The sequence below is a fragment of the Lontra canadensis genome, unplaced genomic scaffold, assembly GCF_010015895.1.
Source record: "Lontra canadensis isolate GAN:19392208 unplaced genomic scaffold, GSC_riverotter_1.0 scaffold27, whole genome shotgun sequence".
NCBI lineage: Eukaryota > Metazoa > Chordata > Mammalia > Carnivora > Mustelidae > Lontra > Lontra canadensis.
Genome location: NW_022631021.1, coordinates 14774979 through 14794406, shown reverse-complemented (window position 1 = coordinate 14794406; position 19428 = coordinate 14774979). Strand labels below are relative to the sequence as shown.

The 19428-nt window shown below is 37.2% G+C and overlaps 1 protein-coding gene across 1 annotated transcript in view; it reads left to right on the top strand.

Annotated features, from left to right (window-relative positions):
* PRIM2 (DNA primase subunit 2) overlaps positions 1–19428 on the top strand; it is a 329295-nt gene that overhangs the window by 209986 nt on the left and 99881 nt on the right. The window lies entirely within an intron of this gene.

Below are 19428 nucleotides of genomic sequence, written 5' to 3'. Positions count from 1 at the left end.
CTGTCATTGAGCATTTTTAGATAGACATTTATCACTAGAAACCTGAGAGCTGTTTTTTAGTCTATGCATAGTATTCAGGTTTCCATTCCTATTCCTTATTTCTCCATAGTGGTACTAGCTAATAACATTTTATTTTGGAAATTTTTTTTTTGTACCTTATGTGCCATGAGTCAAGTTTTTAAATGCTTATTTCTTGGTTTGCTTCTTCCTAGAAAAGATAAATTATAGAACGAAGAGCATTTACCAACTAAATTTTATAATGATACTTAATTATGTCTTCTATTAGTTTGCTAGAGCTGCTATAACAAAATACCACAGACCGAGTGCCTTAAATAACAGGAACTTATTTTTAACTGGAAGTCTCAGATCAAGATGTAGGCAGATTTGGTTTCTCCTTAAGCCTTTTTCCTTGGCTTCCAGCTAGCTAGCTCTCTTCTCGGTCTGTCCTCTTGTGGCCCTTTCTCTATGTGTTCACTTCTCTGATATTTCTTCCTCTTTTTATAAGGACACCAGTCGTATTGGGTTAGAGTCCCACCCTTACGACCTTATGTAGCCTTAATTACCTCATTTTTTTTTTTAAGTTCTTATTTAACTTTAAGTTGACATACAGTGTAATATTCGTCTCGGGTGTACAATATAATGACTCAACACTTCGTACATCACCTGGTGCTCGTCACAAGTGTACTTCCGTAATCCCCATAACCTGTGTCACCCATCACCCCCCCAACCTCCCCTCTGGTAACCATTTGTTCTCCAAAGTTAAAAGTCTACTTTTTGGTTTGCCTCTCTCTCTTAATTACCTTTTCCAGTGCTCTGTCTCCAAATATAGTCACATGAGTTGTTAGGGTTTCAACACATGACTCTAAGGAGGATACAGTTCAGTTTATAACACAATCCAGCTTTATATTTTTTAACAAGTTCAGATTCTTTTAATATATTACAGGAAACTCAATTTTTACAGGTTTGTGTTTTTTTTTTTTAAGATTTTATTTTTTGACAGATTGAGTGAGAGAGGGAACACGGACAGGGGGAATGGGAGAGGGAGAAGCAGGCTCCCCACTGAGCAGGGAGCCTGACGTGGGGCTCAATCCCAGGACCGTGGGATCATGACCTAAGCTGAAGGCAGACACTTAACGACTGAGCCACCCAGGCACCTCTTGTTTTTTAAATTGTCAATTGATAATTATCCACAGAATCTTAAATTTATCATTTAATAGTTTTCTTTAAACACAATTTTGAATAATATTCCTTAGACCTCTATGATATTGTTCTTTTATTTTTAAGGTAATATTTTGATTATGGAAAATGTGAAAAATACAGAAAAATTTACTTCCCAATTCCCCATTCAGAACTAATTATTTGTCACTGTTTAGCCTTTCTTTCTAGTGTAGATAGCTAGCCAGACCAATGTGGTCACCCCCATTTTAAAAGTCAGCATTTTATTATGTTAATTTCCCCAGGTTTACAGTAACTTTTGAAAATACTTGGATTAGTTGCATGATAACATATTCTTTGAAAGTATTACAATTTGTTTAATCATTCCCCTATTACTGAGCATTTCATTGCATCTGACTCTGTCATAAGTGTTATTGCAACCAATATCCTGAGCACATAAATCTTTGATTATAGTTCTGATTATGTCCTCTGTATATATATTCACCAGGGAGTGAATTTACCTGGGAAAACCTATACATAGCTTTAAAGTTTTGATGTAATATTAAAGGACTGTTTGAAAAGGTTTTAAAATTAGACTCTCATCAAGCTTTATGATGGTCTTGCTCTCTCACTGGTATCATTGTATACTATTATTTTAAAATAATTTTTGATCTTTTTATTAGGAATTTGGTATACTAAGTAGGCAGATGTATTAGGGTTCTCCAGAGAGACAGAATCAAGAGAGAAAGAGAGAGAGGGAGAGAGGGCAGGAAGAAAAGATATTTATTATATCTACTGGCTCATGTGATTTGGGAAGCTGACATGTCCCCAGATCTGTGGTCAGCCTCCTGCAGACAACAGAGAGCTGACAGTACAGTTGCAGTTGGAAGACTGGCCCTTGAAACCTAGGCAGAACCAGTGTTTTAGTTTGAGTCTGAAAGCAGGAAAAACCCATGTCCCAGCTCAAAACAGTCAGGCGGGAGGAAATTCTATCTTAGTCAAACGAGGGTATGTCAACCTTTTTGTTTTATTCAGGCCTTCAAAGGATTGGATGAGAACCACTGATTTTGGGGAGGGCAGTCTGCTTTACTCTGTGTACCATTTGCTAATCTAATCTGGAAGCACCCTGACAGACACACCCAGGATAATGTTTGACCAAATGTCTGGGCACCCTGTGGCCCCATCAAACTGATACCTAAAAGTAACTGTCTCAGTAGCTAAATATTCATGAGCTGTGGAGGAAGTTAGGCCATGGTTTTGGAATGGAAAGAGAGAAAAGTTAAGCCAGCATTTTAGCTTGGTCTGTGCGGTGAACTAAGAGGGGAAGAGGAAAGAGAGAGAAGGGGAAACTTTGAGTGCTAGATGCCTGTTCACTGAGCACCTTTTTTAATGTGTATCTGGAATGGCCTGTGTATCAGTGTCCTGAGTATTTAATTGTTTTTAAACCTGTGTGTTTGAAAAAAAAAATTTAAATGGGCTTTTTTATTTTGTAATGTTAAAATAGTTTCCTCAAAAATTATTGTAAAAGAAAATCAATAATTTTTACCTTTCTGTATTATATATTGTAGTCTGTATTTTCATTAGCTTATTATTGATTACAGCAAATATATTATTTTGACTGAAGAGTTTAAGTTACACTTATAATTAACTGTGTCTGTCTAGTGTACTGTTAGAGTCTGTATTTGTAATTTTTAAAAACATTTTATTAATTTGAAAGAATGAGCAAGTGAGAGAGAGAGAGAGAGACAGCATGCGCAAGCTGGGGGAGTGAAAGAGGGAGAAGCAGACTCCCCACTGAGCAGGGAACCTGATGCGGGGCTAGATCCCTGGACACTGAGATCATGCCCTGCACCAAGGTTGCGCTTAACTGATGGAGCCACCAGGTGCCCCTAGAGTCTGTATTTGTAAATAAATACACGTTCTTCTCAATTATATCTTCTCTTACATATTTTTGCAGTGAAATGTCATTTAGTATCCCTTAGTTTATTAAAATGTTCTCTTCAGTTTAATTACTGTTCCTATTTATTAAGTGACACATATAATTATTAAAAATTTTAGGGGTGCCTGGGTGGCTCAGTGGGTTAATAAGCCTGTGCCTTCAGCTCAGGTCATGATCTCCAGATCCTGGGATCCAGCCCACATCGAGCTCTCTGCTCAGCAGGGAGCCTGCGTCCCCCGTTCCCCACCCCCACCGCCCCCCACCTGTCTCTCTGCCTCCTTGTGATTGTTCTGTCTGTCAAATAAATAAATAAAATCTTTAAAAAAATTTTAAATACTCCTTTTAAGAATTATAGAAAATTGATGGCTTACAATACTGTTTACAGGGAATGATTTTGGACGAAGCGTGTTCGGCATTTTTTGTAGTGCTCCAATGAAAGGACTTCGTGTTAAACCTAGGAATGATTTGGAACAATCACGTCTGTTGAATAGCTTATTTCCTGACAATGCAAGAAATGTGTGGTGGTGATGTAGTCCATTTCAGTTGAAATTCTTCTGTGCTATTGCTTTCCAAATGACCAGATGTCTGATTTCTTTCTCTTTATGCATGTGTCCTTATTGTACCTTATTTGAGATACATTGCTTTGGGCATCTGAGCAAAAATTACGGGTACTTAGCCATTACTTTTGAAGCAGCAGAGAAACTAGTTGTGCCTCCAGCATGTTGGAACTGCAACATTGTTGCCACTGCCAGCTTCCCTGATTGCACTGCCTAGACCTATGTATTTCTTCTTCCTAACTCCTTTCTAAAAATTAAGTTGTTCTGTTCTTAGTCAGTTGACTGCCTAATTAGTGTCTGTTTCTTTCTCTCATCTTCCCTGGCTTGTGTTTGTTGCAGATATTCATTTAGTTGTTGTTGTTCAATACTCTGAATACTTTTCTATCTAACCTTATGCTTCATGTTGGAGGAGAATTTGAGGGTAAAATGACTTAAATCTGTATGTAGTAATTTTAATAACTGTCATCAAGAGTGTAAGTATTAAAGTAGCATGTCCCTAGATATCTTTTATTCAGGTTTAGCAATTTTTGTATTATAGTCTACAATTCTTATTTTCTCTTATAAACATTTTTGAATAGTAGTGATGTGATTGTGGAAGCAACTTAAGGTTCTGATGCTCACTTTTAGTTATTTTTTAATAGGAATTCAGTGTCTTGAGTCAGTGCCTCTATGTATAGAAAAGGTAGCCATCTGACTGTAAAATGTTTATTCAGAGATATTAGTTTGGATTGGTTATTTCCCTGTTCTTTTAAAAGTTTTTTCAGACTGACACAGTCTCTAGTAACAACAACAACAACAACAACAACAACAACAACGCAGAGATGCCGCCTTATATGGCTGCCAGTTCCTTGGTCCTACCAGATTATACGCTTACAATTTGGGGCCCTTAGCACTACTTCGTATTTATTGTTTATTTGTTCGTTTATTATCTATATCCTACGGTTAGAACAAATACTCTATAAAAGCAGGTATCTTGTCTGTCTTGTTCACGGTTGCAGGTCCAATCACCTTGAACAGTGCCTGACTTATAGTAGACACTCAGTAAGTGTTTACTGAATGAACTGGAATAAGTCTCCATACGAATAAATACATAGAAAATTAGAAAATTTCATCTGTTTTCCCCAGATTCCTTCACATAACTCAGAGCACAGTGCTGTATGATTATTTATTCATGTGCTATTGTTCTATTTACAGTGGACTTGAAGCTGAATTAAACCAAGAATTTTAGTGGAACCTGAAATTTATAGTAGAAATCTAAAATAACGTATTTATTTTATGAATCAGAAGAGATGTCTCATCATGGGCTTGCGTAAGTGGGCCATGGTTTAAAAACGGTTGAAAACTCTTAAAGGTTATCATAGCAAAAGATAGGGCTTCTAGTTTATTGTCTTATACTTAGTTTTTATTCAGTAATTTCAGTTTCCATTTTTTCCCTGCTGTCTTAGGAATAGAATACCAGTATTGATCTGTCTTCATTGATCTTTGTACATACTATCTTTAGAATTGTTATCAAATTATAATATCTTTGTTTGCATGTGTGTCTTAAGACTAGATTTTGAGCTACTTGAATGCAGAGATTATGACTTTTCCACTTTGCGTCTCAGAGGCTTAGCAGAAGATCTGGAAGCTGTTAGATGTTTGGTGAATACATGGTAAATTCTGCCAGTTTTGAAAAGTGGCTTTCAGTATAAATCTTTTTTGTTTCTTTTTAGATAGAGGTGTATTTCTAATATGTTATGAAACATTAACAGTTATCTTAGTAGCTAACCAAATTTGTTGTCTTACATGTATTTTTCGAAATCAAAATTATAGATTGGAGGAATAATATAACTGCAAAGGAAGTGGTAACCAGTCATCATCACTGTTATTTAATGTCCAGAAATATAGTTTTAGTTAGATATTTAAATAATAATAGTAGTCAAACTCTGATTCTCATTAAAAGTACAAAGAAATGTGCATGTGTGGTTATACATACATACATACTTATTCCATTTACTTTCCATTCATTGATTATTCAACAGATTTTTATTTAGTCACCATGGCAAGTGTTGTTCTGGAGATACTGCAATAAAAGTCACAGCCTTTGTTTCTGAAGATTTTACAGACTCCTGCAAAAAACATAAATGCAAATATTCAAATTCAGTGTGATAATCACTATGGTAGAGATGGTCGTAGGATTCTGTAGTAGAACAGAGCAGGGGAGCTGACAGAAAGAATAGTTACTGAATGTGTGACTGAGTGGGGATGTCATATTTGGGCAGGTAAAGTAAGAGAGAAAGAAGGAAGTTCCATGTTGGGGGGACTGAGTTTCAAGGGACCCTTAGATAAAAGAGTGTGGCCTCTCCTATAGGTGGTGGAACCTGAACTGTAAAAGTTTAATTGTGGCTAGAGATGACTCTGTAGCTACAGGCTTTTATTTTAATATAGTTACTAAAGTTAGTTGGATTCGTAGGCCAGTAGAAGTGGTCTTGCTAGATAGGTAACTGGTAACTGGGATCAGGTCATCTGTGTAAGGTCAACTGATGATTTTAGTTTAGTTAGATGTACATAACTTCATAACTTTGAATATTTACTAAAATTGTATTAATGAATATGAGATGTTATAAAGATTTACTGAGAAATATAAAATAGTACGAACAAAGTTTCCACTTGCATTTACACTTGGTTCCAATGAATATGGCTTCTTTAAATAGGGATGTCTGATTATATGGGCCAGCGTTAATTTTTTAAATATGCTTTTGCTTTAGGATTTTCGTCTGCTTTGGTAACAAGGTGGGTTGAGTGGTAGAAGCAACTAGAAAACAATTACAAAACATAGTGGTGAAAAGGGAAGAATTACTGGAAGGAAGTTATTAGAGTGGATCGTGTTAGAGAAGGTTTCTTGAACATCAGTCTTGGATTAGGATTTGAATGAAGTGAATGACATGGACGAATATAGAGGTAGGGAAGGAAAAGAATGTACAATGAACAAGAAATGAAAGAAAGGTAGGCAAAACATTGTTCATGCTCCTCTTATTTGTTTTTCATTATTTGATAATTATTCCATTATTTACTGTTTGTTCACTGAGGACTTTTTAAATTTTGTTTTGTTTTAGGGGGCGTTTTTTGGTCTGCTAATTTGGGAGTTATTGAGATTTTGGTTGTTATCATTTTTAAGTTGCTGCTTTCAGGGTTATTTTTGGAGACTTTTTGTCAGTTTATTTGAACACCATTTTTATTTGGGTGCCTATTGAACTAGTGGAGAGGAGATTTTTGTATTAAAACATCAACCATTCCCAAGAGAATATTTTGTGGTTATGAATGATCGTGTGAACTAATTGCTTTAGGGTATACCTGACTCCCAAAATGCTCATTTCATAAGGTAGGGTTTTTATTCCTGGATTTAATTGTATTGAGTATGAATATTTATGATATATTAAAAATTTTAAAATAAAGACTTTTTATGAATATAGTTAATACATAATGTTAATTTAGTTTCAGGTATACAGCATAGAGGTTTAACAACCCTATACTTATGCTGTGCTCACTGCAAGTGCCATCTGTTACCATGCAACACTATTATAATATCACTGACTATATTCCTTATGCTCTACTTTTATCCCCATGAATTATTCATTCCTTAACTGGAAACCTGTGTCTCCCACTCCCATTCACCCATTTTACCCATTCACTGACTGCCCTGTCTTCTGGCAAGCACCAATTTGTTTTCCATATTTATAGGTCTTAGTCTGCTTTTTTATTTGTTTGTTTCATTTGTTTTTAAATTCCACATAAAAGTCCAGTCATACAGAATTTGTCTTCTGTATGTCAGATTTATTTCACTTAGCATAATAACCTCCAGTCTATCTATGCTGTTGAAGATGGCAAGATCTCATCCTTTATTGTGACTGAGTAATATTCCATTGTAGAAGTATACACCACTTCTTCCTCTTCTTCTTCTTCTTCTTCTTCTTCTTCTTCTTCTTCTTCTTCTCCTTCTTCTCCTTCTTCTCCTTCTTCTCCTTCTTCTCCTTCTTCTCCTTCTTCTCCTTCTTCTCCTTCTTCTCCTTCTTCTCCTTCTTCTTCTCCTTCTCCTTCTCCTTCTCCTTCTCCTTCTCCTTCTCCTTCTCCTTCTTCTTCTTCTTTTTAAATAAGGTAAAAGTTTATCCCTTAGAAAAGAGTCTGTAGGTGAGCAGTTCAGAACTGTTAAGGCGAAACTGTGATTATCAATGTTTAAGGCTTCTCTTTTTATCTTGCTGCTCTTCTATCTTCAACATATGGTCTCTTTTTTTCTTTTTTTATTATGTTCAGTTAGCCACTGTATAGTACATAGTTTTTGATGTAGTGTTCATTGATTCATTAGTTAAGTATAACACCCAGTGCTCATCACAGCACATGGCCTCCTATTAATACCCTTTACCCTGTTATCCTCTTCCCCCACTCTCCTTCCCTCTAAAGCTCTCACGTTATTTCCCGGGGTCCGTAGTCTCTCATGGTTCATCTCCTTCTCTGATTTCACCCCCTATGGGTTTCCCCCCTTTCCCTATGGTCCTCCATGCTATTTCTTATGTTCCACATGTTAGTGAAACCATATGATAATTGTCTTTCTCTGCTTGATTTACTTTACTTAATATAATCCCCTCCAGTTCCATCCATGTCAGTGCAAATGGTGGGCATTTATCATTTCTGATGGCTGAATAATAATCCATTGTATATATGAACCACGTCTTCTTTATCCATTCATATGTTGAAGGGTATCTTGTCTCCTTCCACAGTTTGGCTATTGCAGACATTGCTGCTATGAACATTAGGGTGTGTGTGCCCCCCTTTTTTTTTTTTACTACATCTGTATCTTTGGGGTTAATACCTAATAGTGCAATTGTTAGGTTGTAGGTTAGCTCTATTCTTGACATCTTGAGGAACCTCTATACTGTTTTCCAGAGTGACTGTACCAGATTGCATTCCCACCAACAGTGTAGGAGGTTCCCCTTTCTCCGCATCCTGGCCAATATATACCACTCCTTTATCCATTCACTTAGCATGGACACTTGGGCTGCTACCATATCTTGGCCATTTTATCTTATCTTATCTTAAGAGAAAGAGTGAGCAGGGAGGGCGGTTAGAGGGAGATGGAGAGAGAAAGAATACCAAGCAGACTCCCAGCCAAGTGCGGAGCCCAATGTGAGGCTCAGTCCCACAACCCCAAGATCATGACCTGAGCTGAAATCAAGAGTCAGATGCTGAACCAACTGAATCACCTCTGTGCCCCAATCTTGGCTGTTTTAAATAAAAACTTCAATCAACATAGGGATGCACACATTTTTTTTTTTTAATTAGTGTTTGCATCTTCTTTGGATAGATACCCAGTAGTGGAATAACTGGATCATATGCTAATTCTGTTTTTAACTTTTTGAGGAATCTCCATACTATTTTCCACAGTGGCTGCACCAATTTACATTTCCACCAGCAGTGCCTGAGGGGTCCTTTTTCTTCACATTTTTGCTAACACATGTTATTTCTTGTCTTTTTTGATACTGGCCGTTCTTACAGGTATAAGGTGATATCTCATTGTTTTCATTTGCATTTTTCTCATGACTAGTGATGTTGAACATTGTTTCATATATCTGTTGGCCATCAGTATAGAAAAATGTCAATTAAGGTTCTCTGCCCTATTTTTAATTGGATTACTTGTTTTGGGGGGTGTTGAGTTGTATAAGTTCTTTATGTATTTTGGATATTAACCCCTTATTGGATATATCATTTGCAAATATCTTCTCCCATTCATTTGGTTGACTTTTTGTTTTGTTGATGGTTTCCTTTGCTTTGCAAAAGCTTTTTATTTTAATGTAGTTCTAGTAGTTTATATTTGCTTTTGTTTCCCTTGCCTTAGGGGACATATGTAGAAAAATGTTGCCAAGGCCAATATAAAAAAAAAATTCCTGCCCATATTCTCATAGGATTTTTATGATTTCAGGTCTCACATTTAGATCTTTAGTCCGTCTTAAGTTAACTTTTGTATATGGTGTAAGAAAGTGGTTCAGTTTCATTCTTTTGCATGTAGCTGTCCAGTTTTCCCCACACCATTGCAGAGACTGTCTTCCCAATTGTATATTCTTGTCTCCTTTGTCTTAGATTAATTAATCATATAAACATGGGTTTATTTCTGTTCTCTATTTTGTTCCACTGATCTGTGTATCTGTTTTTGTGCCAGTGCCATATTGTTTTGATTAGTACACCTCCTTAGTATATTCTAAAAATCTAAAATTGTGACACCTCCATTTTTTTGTTTTCCTCAAGATTACTTTGATGGCTTGAGGTCTTTTGTGGTTCCATACAAATTTTAGGATTATTTGTGCCAGTTCTGTGCAAAAAGCTGTTGTTATTTTGATAGGGATTTCATTGAATCTGTAGGTTGCTTTGGATAGTATGCATTTTTTAATATTAGTTCTTCTAATTGAATGGAATTGCATGAAATTATCTTTACCTTTGTGTCATTTTCAATTTCTTTTATCATTGTTTTATAGTTTTCAGATACAGATCTTTCCCCACCTTGGTTATATTTAATCCTGTTTGGTATAATTTAAAATGGGGTTGTTTTCTTAATTTCTCTTTTTTGCTATTTGGTTATTAGTGTATAGAAATGCAACTGGTTTCTCTGTATTAATTTTGTATCCTGCAACTTTACTGTATTCAGTTATCTCTTCCAGTGGTTTTTTGGTGGTGTGTTTAGGGTTTTCTATGAATAGCATCATGTCATCTGCAAATAGTGACAGTTTCATTTCTTCCTTTAGGAAGGCATCTTCCATCTATATGGATGCCTCTTTTTCTTTTTTCCTGTCTGATTGCTGTGGCTACAACTTCCAGTACTATGTTGTCTTATTTCTGATCCTAGAGGAAAAGCTCTCAGTTTTTCACCCTTGAGTATGTTGTTAGTTCTATGTTCCATATTATGACTTTTATTATGTTGAGGTTTTCCCTCCAAATCCACTGTGTTGAGATTTTTTTTTTTATCATGAATGGATGTTGAATTTAGTCAAATGCTTTTTCTGCATTTATTGAGATGACCACATGATTTTTATTTTTCATTAATGAAGTGTATCACATTGTTTGATTTGCAAATGTTGAGTCTTTTTTGCATCACCCCTGTACATCCCACTTGATTGTGGTGAATGAGCATTTTAATGTATTATTAGATACAGCTTGCTAATATTTTGAGGATATTTGCATCTATGTTTATCAGAGATATTAGCCTGTAGGTTTCTTTTCTTTTAATGGTGTGTTTGGTTTTGGTATCAGGGTAATGCTGGCCCTTCCTTGCTCCTTTTTTTTTTTTTTTTTTTTGATTAGTTTGAGAATAGGTATTAACTCTTCTTTAAATTTTTGATAGAATTCACCTTTGAATCCATCTCTTTCTGGACTTTTAGTTTTTTGAGTATTGATTCAATTTTATTACTAGTAATTGGTATGTTCATATTTTTTATTTCTTTCTGATTTAGTTTTGGAAGAATGTCTGTTAATAAGAATTTATTTCTTCTAGGTTGTCCAATTTTTTGGCGTATAATTTTTTATAGTAGTCTCTTATAATCCTTTATATTTCTGTGCTGTTGGTTGTTATTTCTCCTCTTTTATTTGTGATTATATTTACTTGGGTCCTCTCTGTTTTACTCCTTCCCTCCTGTCCTCCTTCCTTCCTTTCCCTTTTTTTGATGTTTGGCTTAAGGTTTATCAATTCTGTTTTTCTTTTCAAAGAATCAACCCTTGGTTTCATTGATCTTTTCCTGTGTGGTTTTTTCTTTTTCTTCTTTTTTAAGTGTCTGTGCCATTTATTTATGCTCAGATCTTTATTATTTCCTTCCTTCTAACCTTGGACTTTTTCTTTCTTTAGTTCTTTTAGGTATAAGGTTAGATTGTTTATTTGAGCTTTTTCTTGTTTCTTGAAATAGGCTTGTGTAGTTGTGTATTTTCCTCTGAGAACTGCTGTAGCTGCATATCAAAGATTTTGGACCTTTGTGTTTTATTTTCAATTTTCTCCATGTATTTTTTGATTTCTACTTTGATTTCTTTGTTGACCCAGTAGTTGTTTAGTATCATATTTAGCTCCATGTGTTTGTGTCTATTCCAGTTTTTTTCTTGTGATTGATTTCTATTGTCATACTGTGGTTGTTGGAAAAGATGCATGATATGATTTCATTCTTCTTAAATTTATTGAGATTTGTTATGTGGTCTAATGTGTGATCTCTCCTAGAGAATATTCCATATGCTTTCTTACTGATTTCTATCTGAATGATTTATCCATTGATACAAGTGGGGTTTTGAGTTCCCTCTGTTTACTGTTTTACTGCCAATTACTCTATATCTGTTAATATTTGCTTTGTGTACTTAGGTGTTCCAGTATTGGGTGCATAGATATTTACAGCTGTTATATCTGCTTGTTGGATTAATTCCTTTATCAATATGTAATGCCTCTCTTTATCTCTTGGTACAATCTTTGTTTTATTTTACTTTTTTAATGTTTTATTTATTTATTTGACAGAGAGAGATCACAAGTAGGCAGAGAGGCAGGCAGGCAGACAGAGAGAGAGAGGGAAGCAGGCTCCCTGCTGAGCAGAGAGCCCAATGTGGGGCTCGATCCCAGGACCCTGAGATCATGACCTGAGCCAAAGGCAGAGGCTTAACCTACTGAGCCACCCAGGTGCCCTACAGTCTTTGTTTTAAAGCCTATTTTGTCTGATGAAAGTAAAGCTACCCTGACTTTTTTTTCCTCTTTCATTTTCATGGACATCTTGTTTGAAACTCTCTGTGATTCCTGAACTGAGTGTTTATTTTTCCCTTAACTTAATAATGTTTTCAGCCATTATTTTTTTATATGTTTTCTGCCCCTTTCTATTTCCTCCATCTTAGACCCCTGCTATGTGAATGGTTGCTTGATTTTGTCCAAGATATCCCTTAACCTATCCTCATTTTTTAAAAATTCATTCTTCTCTTTGCCCTTCAGTCTAGGTGCCTTTTTTTTTTTTTTAAAGATTTTATTTATTTATTTGATAGAGATTACAAGTAGTCAGAGAGGCAGGCAGGGAGAGAGGAGGAAGCAGGCTCCCCGCTGAGCAGAGAGCCTGATTCAGGGCTTGATCCCAAGACCCCGACACCAGACCCAAGCCAAAGCCAGAGGCTTTAACCCACTGAGCCACTCAGGCACCCCAGTCTAGGTGCTTTCTAATTGCCTTATCTTCCAGGTCACTGATCTTAACTTCATCCAGGAATTTACTCTTGCCTCACTCTAGTGTTTATTTTATTTTGGTTATTGTATTCTTCTGCCTGATTGGTTCTTTTTTAGATATTCTGTCTCTTTGTTGAAGGTCTCACGGAATCCTTCCACACTCCTCTACATCCTAGTGAGCATCTTTATGATCATTACTTTAAGCTATTTATCAGGCATATTCTGTTTCTTTTCTTTTCTTTTCTTTTCTTTTCTTTTCTTTCTTTCTTTCTTTCTTTTTGAGGTTTTGTTTTGTGCTTATGGGGTAGCAGATTCCTCTGCCTCCCCATTTTGCTTTACTTTCTGTGTTTCTGTGATTTAGATGGAACAGTTACTTCTAAACTTGAAGAAATGATTTTATGTGTGGTTTTTCTCTGTGTAGCCCATCTGTATGCCTCATGATTTTGGCTGGCTGGCTGGAGTTGTGGCTGGTATGGGCTAGGGGTCACGGGGCTACGCTGGTGAGAGAGCTAGAGCTGAAGTAGGTCAAGGCTGGGGTGGACCTATGGCTCTCTCTCTGCAGAGGATGCCCTGGCAGGACCAGCTGAAGTTGAAGGCTAAGGGGGGGGGGGGTTCCTGGGACTCTTTTATGTAGGGGGCACCCTGGCAGGACTATTGTAGCTGAAGGAGATACAAGGTGCTCTCTGTGTAGAAGGTGCCCTGGTAGGACAGCTAAAGCTAAAGTAGGTGTGGGCCAGTGTGGTCCTTTCTTGAGCTCTCCATGCAGAGGGTGCCTTGGCAGGATAGCTGAAGCTGAAGTGGGTATAAGTCCAGGTGTCCCATGGTGCTCAGCACAGGGGTCACCCTGGCAGGGTAGCTGGAGCTGAGGCTGGTATGGGTTGAGTTTTTTTGTTTTTGTTTTTAAAGTAATCTCTCCATCTGCGATGGGGCTCAAACTCTCAACCCTGATATCAAGAGTCACTTGCTCTACTTGCTCCAAGCCAGGTACCCCTGGGTTGGGAAGTTCTGGGCATTCTGCACAGGGTGTGCCTTGTCGGGGTAGCTAGGACTGAAGCAGGGGTTGGCTGGGAGATCCCAGAGTGCTCTACACTGGATGTACCCTTGCAAGCTGTCGGAAGCTGATGTGATATGAGCCTGGTGTGTTCAGGGGTATCCCTGTGTACACTCCCTGGGACGCGGTTGAATGGCTAGGGCTGGTGTGGGCGCAGGACTTACTGAGGTGGCGCATCAGTTAGGGTTCGTGGACCTTTCCCCCTTTCACATTATCAAAGTGAAGGGGGGAGCATAATCCAAGGCTTTTGCCAGCCCCTCTAAACCTGGAGAGAGTTCTAACTGCTGTTTGGCTGAGTTCGAGGGCTGGCCTTTTTGTATGCTAGTTGCCCTTAGAAACCATGGCTTTTCTTTTTTGCCCTTTTTTTCCTTGCCGGGGTGCCTCTGGGGCTGCTGTGGGCTAGGGACCTGGAGCCGGATAAGATGGCAAGCTGGCTGTGGTGACTGGATCCTGCTCCATTGTGCCCTTTCAAGGTGGAGGGGAAATGTAAACCGCGGTGTCCCTTAGACCCAGAGACAGTTCCAGCAGCAGCCCCGCCCTTTGGCAGTGTTCTAGGGATGGCTCTTTTATATGCTAGTTGCTCTTTTAAACCAGGGCTTCTCCAACCCGGCCCTTGTCCCGGGGGAGATGAATCTAATCCTGGTGCCTCAGTTCTGTCCCTCCCCACTGCAGCATTCATGTTGGAAATTCCCTTCATTACCGTGTATCTGTCTCTCTTGCTGTTCTTTCTTGCCATTCTCTCTTATGTCGTGCAGAAGCTGTTCACAGTCAGTCCCCGGTTCTTCTTCAGGAGTTAAGATTCTATGAAGAACTGTGGGTTTGGTGTGTCCATGAAGGAAGTGAGTTTAGGTTCTTCCTGTGTCACTCACTCTCTTGGACCTGAACTTCAAAAACAAAGCCTTTTCAGTTATCCTTGTTGTTGGGAGGGTGGTGAGGACATTTTAAAAATTGCACTTAGGTTGTCAAACTGGATTCTTTGGATTTGTGAATGATTCTCCAAGAGGTATTTGAAGTTTTAAATGTCTTATTCCTTAAAAAGTTTCTTAGATTCCTAAAATAAATGTACCTATGCTTTATGGAAGTAAAATAGATTTAATTAACTATAGTACAGTTTTATGCAAGTTTTTCTTAGTTGTAATTTTAATTTACATGCCGGACTACCTGAAAAAAAAGAGATAAAATTAATCAAACCTCTATTTAAAGCCTGAAAAAAAATACCCCTAAAACATTTTTTCACGTGGAACTTGAATATTAAATTGTATCAGCCACTAGCTTTAAGAATTAAACTGAACCAGGTAATTCTTCTAATAAATTCAAAGCAATGTGTCCTCTTAATCAGATTGCTTATAGTGTTGATCTGAATTACTTTGATCTGGCTCTGTTAGATATTATGCACAATATATATCGTGTACATTTTTTTTTATAAAGATTTTATTTTTTTAATTTATTTGAGAGAGAGACAGTGAGAAAGAGCACGAGCAAGGAGAAGGTCAGAGGGAGGAGCAGACTCCCCATGGAGCTGGGAGCCCGATGCGGGACTCGATCCCGGGACTCCGGGATCATGACCCGAGCCGAAGGCAGTCGTCGTCCAACCAACTGAGCCACCCAGGCGTCCCTATATCGTGTACATTTTATATTGTTGAAATTCCGGTCCCTGATGATCACATACTTAAGGTCTACTACAGTTGGGTAAAGGACATTTAGCACTGTTTAAAAAGCCAAAAATAAGCTTTTGTCCTAGAATACTGCCTGCATTATGACTTGAAACAGACTTATGTCATTAAAATTTGACCAGCACAGGATTAAATATTTGGGTGAGGGTGGTGGTGTGAGTATGAGTCATATTTATTGCTGAGGTTTCTGTCTTTAAAACCTGTGGTTCTCCCAAGACTCATCCCAGCAGCATCAGCTTCTTCATCATCTGGGAATTTGTTAGAGATACACACACTCTGAATCAGACTCTGGGAGTGCATCCCACAGTTGGTGATTTAACAAGAATTCCAGGAGAAGTTGATACACACTAAAGATCAGGGACCAGTGTTTTAGATACTGTACTTATATAAATTGGTTATTAGCTTATCAAAATATAGACACTGAAGATCTTCAGCTCTTATTTGTTCTCCTCTGGGTAATTTGAGCTCAATATGTTGTCCTTTATCAGTAACCCACACATACATATTTGAATCCCTACTACATGGCAGGTACTAGTATATACTAAATGAATGAGTATGTACAGTAGTTTGTCATCTGTGTACTGCTTAATGAATTTCCAGTATCTCCAGTGTTGATCCCATGAACCCTTGAGGAAGCTGGGCTGGACCTGGGTTACTCAGAGCTAATTGACTTTAGTTGTGAGTAGTTTCTTCCATTTATTATAGAGTGCTTTACAAATAATCATTTTCTATGTACTTAGTGACATGAAAAGTTTGGAAAGAACTAATTAGTATAGAGTAGAGATTTGGAGTCAGATTGAGTTCAGATTTGGTTCCATTGTAACAAACCTTTGGCAAATCATGTGATATGTGTCCTTATCTATGGAATGTGGATGGTAATTACATATATGTATGTAGATATACAGATATGTCTCTATACTTTATAGATTATGGTGAGGATGCAGTCAAGGTTTGATATAGATTCTTATACCAGTAAGTGTTAACTATTCTTATTCTAGCAGTTCCTGGGAAGGAGAGATTAGCTTGACATGGAGTAATCAGTAAAGGTGGAATAAAGTTAGTGCTGGCTTATTAAGAGGTTTCATGTCACCTGGAATGGAGAGGGAGGTGAAGGGGGAAGAAGGGAATTAGGGACCAAATTCCAACAGAGATCGTTTGTTCTGGGAAATGTTCAAGGGATATCGACTAATGGAATGTATTTCAGGCTGTGTTTTTGGGAGCTCTTGGGTTCAAAGAGCAAAAGGTGCGGAAATTCACAGGGAGATTGACTTGTCTCATTTGTGCCCCCCCCCCCACTTAACAAGTATATTTATGTCTTCATCTACTTTCCTATGTGGGAATTCTGTGTAATATTTCACTTAAATGGAGGATTTTGCTACTTAAAAATGTTTTAAATACTGTTCTAGTCTTTGTGGTATAGAATTTAGAAAAATAGTGGGGATGAGGAGAGAGAAAAAAAGAAAGATAAGTGCCAGAATGTAGTTGCTTTAAATGAACTTTGGTTTTGGTCAAGAGAAAGACATTATTAGTGAATTTTAAATGGGGAGGGGAATTATTTTTTAGAAGATTGATTTGGAGAAAACATGCACACTTGAAATGGGGAGAGAGTAGGAATAGGATAAACAGTTGACCAGATTAGGTCTTACTGTGATAGTGATAAGAACAAAGTGGAAAAGGTGGATTTAAGAAATATTTTTGAGTAGTAATTTATAGAATAGAATGAGGAAAGAATGAAATTTAACTCAAGTGATCAGCCTAAGTAATTAGAAAGGTTAGAAGTTCCATTAACTTAGGTGATAGGCAGGGAGCTGAATTGTCTGGGATTAGGGTGGAGGAGATATTGATCAGGAGTTCGGTTTTAGGTGTAAATTTGAAATGATGTCCAAGTAGAAAGTCTTTTTGGTTGATTGGTTGGCTTGTTTGTTCCTGACTTCATTCTGTGATTATTTATTGAGTACTTATATTGTGAAAGGCACTATTCTGTGAGAAGAAACATGGACATATGGGTTTGAGAGTAACTGAAATAAAATGAAAGAAAAATCCTTTGAAGGTAAAAAAGCTGCTGAATGGAGAGTATAGAGAGAAATTTAGAGAGCAGAGGAATCAGCTGTGAGGGATGCACTGTTTGAAATGGAAATAAAAGAACCTCAAGTAAAATCAGAATTTATCAGAAATATTAGAGTAAAAGGGAGAAAACAGTCTGGAGTTCCAGGCACTGAAAAAGAGGAGAATTTCACAAGTAAGGTGTACTTGATACTTTCAGCATGGATATTGTTATTAGGAAGTCATTCTAGGAAAAGAACAGAAGACAAATTTCCTAGTCTTACTGACCATATGTAGGAATGGAGGTGATGGAAATAGAGTATTTATTCTGGAAGTCTTGAGAAGTCAGGAAGGAAAAAAATAGAACATTAGCTATAGATAGGACAACTAGGCCAAGCAAAGATTGTTTTCATGCTCACTTGGGCAGAATCAGTGAAACTCTTGGAAATGGAGATGTGCCGGGAGTAGTTGAGGAAACAAGGCTCAAGGAAAAGGAAAGGTAATTTGTAAACATATTTTTGTAGTGTAAATCTCTCTTCCCATATGATGCTCCCTGAGAGTGGGACCATTTCTGCGTTTTTTACCACCAGACACTCAGCACTTGGCATAGCACCTGATTGGTCATAGATGTTCAATAAAATGTGTTGAATGAATGAATGAATCACATAAGAGTTTAGTGAGGATCCCTATTTGTCTGAGACCTGAAGAATGTATGAGAGATTTTAAGTTGGTAAAGATGTGTTTGAAGGAAGGAAGAAGAGCTGGGGAAGCTCATGCTGCCTGCCCAGCTTTTCAGTAAAGTAGGTAGGCAAATTATTTACCAGAAGGATCTGGTCCAGTTAAGGCTTATAAGAAGTTGAAAATATTGTAGGATAACACTTTCTGGAAAGATGTTAAGGAGTTCACCTAAAATAAATAAAACGACTGCTAAGCTAAGGAATGATTACAATTTGGTCATTTGCTGAGAGCCTAGCATATGCCAAGCACTGTAATTGATACTTTACATGCACTATCTCATGGAATCCTTAAAATAGTCCTAGGGAATAGGTATCATTTATGTCTCATTTATTAATGAGAATATTATGCGAGGCCATAAATTTGTAATTGGCTAAGTCAGCACTTTGTATGCTTTCTTTAGCAATGTCTTTTGGCCTTAGAGCAGAAGCAGAGAGGGCAGAAGGTAAAATTTGTTCATTCAGGAACTGGCAAAATAGGCGTGCTGTTAGTAAGTCCTTCCTATGTTCCTTACTTCATTCAGTCTCACGACAACACTGCAAGGTAAATATTAACTTTGCTTTTATGGAGAGTTTAATGAGTTTTTCCCAGGCGGCGAAAGTGGTACATGATCAGACCCCAGTTAGAAACCAGGTCTGTTTTATTCCTAACCCTGTGCTTTCCTCAGTACTCTCAAGAACAGATAATGTTGTTTAGGTTGACATTGGTGTGACCAACCATACAAAGACTTGAGAGGACATAATTGAGAACAGAGGTTTTCAGTTTTGTTTAATCACCTGGTATTCAATCATATCATCAATTAAAATGGGGACAGTAGTAATTCCTACTAAAGTGTTTTAAAGAATTAAGTACATACATGAAATACTGTGTAATCTGTAAAGTGTTAAACGTATATGAGTTAATAATAATTTAAAAACAATAATGTTATTCTATAATCATTCACATGTTTTCTTGGTGTGTTTATAAACCTTTAACTTGTAGATTAAAACCTTAATAACAGTTTACTAATTGGTTATGTTAATTACAATAATTATATTTTTGGTTTCTCTTTCTTTCTTTCTTTCTTTCTTTCTTTCTTT